The sequence below is a fragment of the Pteropus vampyrus genome, unplaced genomic scaffold (assembly GCF_000151845.1).
Source record: "Pteropus vampyrus isolate Shadow unplaced genomic scaffold, Pvam_2.0 Scaffold77, whole genome shotgun sequence".
NCBI lineage: Eukaryota > Metazoa > Chordata > Mammalia > Chiroptera > Pteropodidae > Pteropus > Pteropus vampyrus.
Window position 1 is genome coordinate 4,043,190 of NW_011888858.1, and position 6,891 is coordinate 4,050,080.

The window sequence follows — 6,891 nt, forward strand, 5'->3', positions numbered from 1 at the left end:
CCCACCAATACTCCTGGAGCCCACATCCAAGTCATCTGGCTGTTGGAGTCAACCACCCACCCTGCTTTGACCATCTTGCTCAGGAGAGGGGAAAGTCAGACAGTCAGAGAAACTAAAGGGAATGAAGAAGGGGACCCCCTTTATTACTGCTCCATCCTGGATCACTGGGGACCACGTGTGAGGCTGAAATGCCCTGGGAATGGATTAATAGAGGGGCAGGGGTATGCACTTTCCCCTTCACTCGCTCTCTTAGCATAGACATACTAAAGACACTTGAAAAAGTGTGTGTGCTGCCAGTGCAGCTCTTTAGGCATCTTCATTAATAATGTAAAATGGAACATTTATATTTTCATAGTAGCTATCTCTCCACTATCTGTACCCTCTCTTAGGACCATTGCATTTCTTTGTGTTCCTTCAAAATGACAATAGAAGTCTTAGTGCGCATTTGGGGAGCCATTGGGAAATTGGGAAGATCCCCATTATTGTTGTCACCCTCAGGCAAGTTACAAGTAACATCCAATAATCTCTTTTAAATGCTTTATAACTCTCTCAACTGTTGAATTTTAATATAACTTGGAAAAGAAGAAAAAGGATCCTCTATAAACTGCTAAGGAATTATTGGCATCTTCCTTAGAGATACGCCCTGGGCAAGTCAACAACCAAATAAAACAGAGTGAGCTGAGGTAGATAACAATAGCTACTCAATCAATAATTTAATTATAATGAGACTAGATTAACCCACCCATCAACAGAACTTTGAATGAAGAAACAAAGGAGGAATCTGCATTGATGGCTCTCCCCTCAGTATCAGGAAGCCCTGGACTTAATATGGTTTGGGATCTCTGGCCCGCATTCTCTTTCTCTCCATTTTCTCTCCAAGAGAAAGAAATGGAAAAAGGGCAAGAAACCAAACACCTCCCTGCTCCTGGTCTTCCAGATGACAGTGGGTGAGGCACTAACCCCGCCACCAGCACTGGTAGAACGCTTTTATTTCAGGACTTGCTACTGGAGTTGCCCATCAGCTGTCAGAAGCTACCCAAGATTCCACCTGGAGGCCAGCTCTGAGCCTTCTCTCAGATAAACTGTCTGGGCTTCTCTAGATTTTAGTGTGACTGATCCCACAAGGCCTGTTTTTTTTCTCCCAAATCTCACTTTGCTGTGTACATTTCCACCCACTTCTCCTTCTCTTGTCCAAAACATTATTTGCCAATGCTTGACACACATACTTAATGGTGTTCTTTTTTTTTCAACTAGGTGTAGTGAGGAATTTAGTTACCGTTACTATTGTTACTACTAATAATACCAACAGCTAATATTTTTGAGCTCTCACTAAATGCCAGTCTCTACCTTAAAGATTCATTTAGTCTTCACAACAATCTTCTAAAATTGAAACTAGGTAGTGAGTTTTGAAGAGTCCCAATAACCAACATCCCTGCTTCCCACTAGAGTTGAGAATTAATTGATAAATAGACATACGTATCTTGAAAATGGAGATCAAAATGTTCTTTATTATAATGTAGCCAAAAGGGATAACATGGCTTAGGGCTTAATCTTCCAAATGCTGCAACCCAGAATTAGACTCACCACCCAGTCCCAAGCAGCACCAAATCATTGCAGAATCATGTCCAGAGGCCTGGCCACATAATACTTATGGCAGAGCTCAATGTGTCCTCTCTATGAGCATCCAGATATAGAGTGGATGGAAGAGAGAGCAATAGAGAGCAGAAAGAGAACAGGATTACCTGGTTCATGGAAACTGGAAGCCAGAGCAAAAAGATATCATTATTATTATTTCTAGGGCCGTGCAGGAGACACACTAACTACAATGCACACTCTATCTTTCCTGAACCATGAGGAGAATCTGCACCGTGAGTTGAGTAGGAGAAGAACTAGGGTTGCTGCACCCCCACTTTCACTCACCTGGTTGTCAGAAGCCCTGGGAGACATACTTCTGTATCAGTATGCTATCTGTGCAATCCTGCAAACACTAAATACCTCCCATGAATCTGGAATTGTGTTGCTAGATATTTCAGTACTACTTGAGTAAATTTATGAGTGAATGAACAGATGAATGAATTTTATGGAACTCATTATTTTTATCCCTTCAGTTTTTTTCTCATTTATTTCAGCACATTCTGTACCAAATCTTATTCTAATCCAGACAGCCCTGGTCACAGAGTACATTGGGAATTCCAGAACCTGTTCAAGATGTAAATGAGAGAAAAACAACTGAGACAGTAGAGGGCAAATCTCTACAGAAAAGGCTCCAAATCTCTACAGTCCATCTCCAAGGCCAGGACCATGTTGAGCTCAAATGCTGTGTTGTGCTGGGACTCAGGGGTCTGAGCCAAGTGTGTGGGGCATGGCGTGGGCTTCTTGGCAAATATTTGAATGTGTCATATCTGGCATAGGTCAGAGAAGGATCAGGAAGTTGAGTGCAACCCTAGGAAATGAAGATAGGAAAGTCAAAGTCCCAGCTGACTGGGGACCTGGGGCATCCTCTAGTCCCAGAAAAATTTGGAATGGAACTGGGGAAGTGAGGATGGACTGAAGGCTAGACAAGTGGATGAACCAAACACACTTCAAGGGCAGGGAGGGAGGCAGACTGCAGATAGACAAGTGGGAAGAAGGTGCCCCTCCCTGGTCCTCTGAGCATCCAACTCTCCCATGCCAAAGGGGAAGCTGGTGCAGCGCCAGACATACCACAACCCTGGACATTGTCCTGGACATTGGCTTAGGACAGAGGTGGACACAGAACCCACATGCTCTTAATGATGGCAATGGGGGTGGGTGAGATCACAGCTATTTTCTAATGGTAGCGGACCAATTAAGTTGTTGTCCAAAGCAGGACTCTTTTTAAAGTGAAGATGCCATTAATTTTTATTAAAACTAATGACTAAAAATACTGACCGTTCTCGTAAACTTCCAAAAAATATAGGTTGAGATTGACTCAAAGAAGCAGACGGACCCAGGAAACAAATGCCTTCCTCTCTCAATCCAGGAGGCTAGATGTGACAGTCCCCACTACAGTCCCACCCCTCACTGCTCATGCCGCCTACATTGACCTGCAGCTGGGTGGACAGTTTCAGCCTACTGTCAGCTTCTCGCTTCATATGCCTGCCATTCTCTACCGTTCCACCTGAGGGTTTTCTCACACCACAGAGTTTGATCCGATGCCAAAATCTGCCCACAAGTGCGGGAAATTAACTCTTGTAGGGGCAATCTTCACCCAACAAGAAACAGAAGTTGGTAGATTCACCCTTGCTTCCTCATGTTCTGATAGATGGCTCTGTGATGGCTCCATGTGCATTCTCAGGAACTCTTGACAGGACTGAATCCACTTGCCCATAGCAGTAACTCATTGACTTTTCTCTCTTCCCTCTCTTACTTTCTCTATTCCCTCACTTCAGCTTCCTTAGATCACCTCCTTAGATCACCAAGTAAAATACCTGTATCCAAGTCTTGTCTCAAGGTCTGCTTTGAGAAGAATCCAAGCTAAGATGCTGAGTAACAAAGGAAACCTCATTCAAACCTACATTTACCGAGGTTCTATTTGTGCTTGACTCTGAGGATAAAGAGGTAAATAAACCAAAGTCCCTGCTTTTGAGAAAAAAAGAAGGTGGTTGAAGCAACATAGGCACTGAAACCAACTCACCAAGGCTTGGTCTCCCAAAGATAGAGATAGAGATAGAGATAGAGATAGAGATAGAGATAGAGATAGAGATAGAGATAGAGATAGAGATAGAGATAGAGATAGAGATAGAGATAGAGTAGATATAGATATAGGTATATTAATTTATTGTTAGGAATTGGCTTACACAATATGGAGACTGAGAGTCCCCACAATTGGCCATCTGCAAGCTGCAGACCCAAGAAAGCCAGTAGCGTAATTCCAGTCCAAGTCAGAATTCCTGAGAACCAGGGGAGCCTATGGTGTAAATCTCAGTTCAAGGACAGGAGAAGACCAATGTGGCTTCTGAATGAATTTGCCCAGTGAGGGACAAGGACTGAATGAATTTGCCCAGTGAGGGACAAAGCAAGAGATTGGAGGACAGAAAGAGAGAGGTTGGGGTACTTGTTTGCCTGTTTTTCCTTGCCTTCCCACAGTTCTGGCTGCAGCTGTGTCCTTTCCTTACCTAAAGCCACAACTCTGGACAGACAACCCCTTTTCCATTCCAGTTTTCATCAAATTTAGCATCACCACTCACTCCCCTTGCCCTTTCATGCCTGGGATAATTGTGGCTTCCTGCTGTTACCAGTCCCCAATGCCCTTAACTATGTCCACATCACTCTTTAGTTAAAACCTTTGATAGTGACTTTGGCTCCTGATGGGACCCTGACTGATACAGGAGGCAATTGTTTTATCCAAACAAGGACTGATGAGGACTGACAAAGCAGAGCAATCTGAGTATACAAGAATATAGAGATTCAAGAGTTCTCAGGTTATCAGCCAGGGCTGGGACCTTATCCGAAAGCTCAACCAGAGAAAGATCCACTTCCAATTTCACATGGTTATTGGCAGAATTCAACTGCATTGAGGTCCTCAGTTCCTTGCTGGCTATTGGTCAGAGTCTGCTCTCAGCTCCTTGCCATGTGAACTTCCCCAACATGGCAGCTCGCTTTCTCAAAGTTAGTGAGAAAACCTTCTAGCAAGACAAAAGTCACTCTCTTCTATACCTTAATCACAGCAGAGACATCCATCACCTTTTCCATACTCTGTTGGTTAGAAGCAAGTTACAGGTCCTGCCCACATTCAAGGGTGGGGATTATACCAGAGGGTGAAAACCAGGAGGTGAAGGGCATTGGGATACCATTCCTGCCACTGGAGGAAGAGGGAGGGGGTGACTCCTGAGATTTTTACTTATAAATGATGCCATTTATCAAGGCAGGGAATTGAAGAACAAGAGGATCAGGTTTGAGGGACAAAAAGTGGGGTAGTGAATCTTATGGTCAAAGGGAATCAGAATAGGAGGCTCTAAACTCCCAGAAGAGTTTAGAATTTACCTCAGTCCAGCTGTGGAAAGAAGGACTTGGGTTTCAGGGACAAAAAGCAAGATCAGGCTTTGAGGACTCTGAAGGTAGTTTTTCTGGTCCTGTTCATTTTTCAGAAAATCAAGTGATAAAATAGACCTATGACCAAATTCTCTGTAGCAAGGATGCAGGGGAAAAAATACACTTGTATTTTCAAGAGCAGGAACTGCATTTTTTTAAAGGATGCATTTCCACGTTTACTGAAAGAGAGCGAGAACCAGACCAGTTGTCTCAAGTTCAAATTTATTCCCTGAAGAAAAGACTTGGGCTTCTTCAGAGAGAAAAATGATACTTATATGGATCTTTGGAGTGCCTCTGAGTGAGTGCTTTGGACTCAGAGATAAAGTAGCAAAAGGGCTGAGCAGGGTGTGGGATGATGCGAAAAATACTAGGGCAGGGAACCTGGAAACAATTGTCCCACTCTACTGCACTGCTTCTTAGCTTTGTGACATGCAGCCTGTCACTGAACCGCCTGAAGCCTCAGTCTCCTGGCCTATTCTTTGGGGAGATCATCTGTCCTGCTTACCCTCATGAGCTGTCCTGAGGACCAAATAAGAGCATCTATGCCATGAACATTCAGAATACACCTACAACGTGCAAGACACTGCAGTGATTATGAAGGGAAATAAAACTCAGGCCCCATTCTGAGTTAGCTTATAGGTCTATTGATATGTGCGAACCTGCTTTATAAACTAGAGAGTGGCCAACAAATGGGAGAAGTTACCCAAAGAACACTGTTTCTTAGTGCCAATTTCATTGCTATTTGCTTCTTCTATTGTATCTTCTCCATTGCTTAGAGTAATGGTGGGCACTCAAGAGGCTTTTCAGTAATATTTCACCACTGATTTTGTACATTTTAATTAATGATCAGTTTTAGTTAGAAGATACTATTCTTCTGGCATGCGTATTGCTTCTGATTCCTGCTGAACATCTGAGTTTCTCTGCCTAGCTCAGGTCAAGGCAAGCTCTAAGCAGAATTACATTAACTTATTCCATGAATATTTAATTTTATCTACTATGAGCCCAGATTACAGCAGTGAACAGGACAGTAAAATCTTTGCCCTCATAAAGGTATCATTGTAGTGGAGGAAACAGCTAAGCCAAAGAGGCAGCCATTCTAGGGAATTCGCTGCATGAAATGACTCTGTTTTGAAAGCTGCAGAGGCAAAATTATCCAAATTGTCTGTCAACACCTTCCACATACACCTGGCTATTTGCTCTGCTCCCTGATTTATTTATTTTAGCTATGAAGCTTTACCTAAATGCTCTGAATTTCTTCTTTGAATATCCCTTTAATCAGATCCACTCTCCTCCTCACCCCCTTGATCTTGCTTCTCAAATATAGTTGCTAATGATGTTTGCATGTGCCAGACTTGAACAAATGTTGAGCAGCAAACTGCTCTGCGCCTGTTAATTTCATCCTCAACTTGAGCAGGGATCCTTGAGTTACAGCAGATGCTGCTTCCCCAGGGCTTTAGCGCCCATTGATCAGCTTTGTTGATGAGGAAGGAAAGGAAAGTTTCCTCCATGACTGCCATTTGAATATAATTTATTGCATTCTGAAACAAAAGTAAGAGAAGAAAATGTACTGATAGGTGATAACACAAATGAATGGTGACAAACGGCACACAGAGTTCAGTTTCAAAAGAACATGCTTTCAAACCAATGATGATTGCAATGGTGAGGTGAAATCTCCACAGCTGTGCCAAGTGGGCTCCTTCTAAATTGCCAAGGCACCTGTTGAAGTCCTGTGGGGAGTCCAGATTAATAATTACAATAACGAAAATAATAAGATGATCTCACAGCATTTAAGAGCAAGAACACCGAAAACAGACAGTATGAACTTGAATCCCAGCTCCA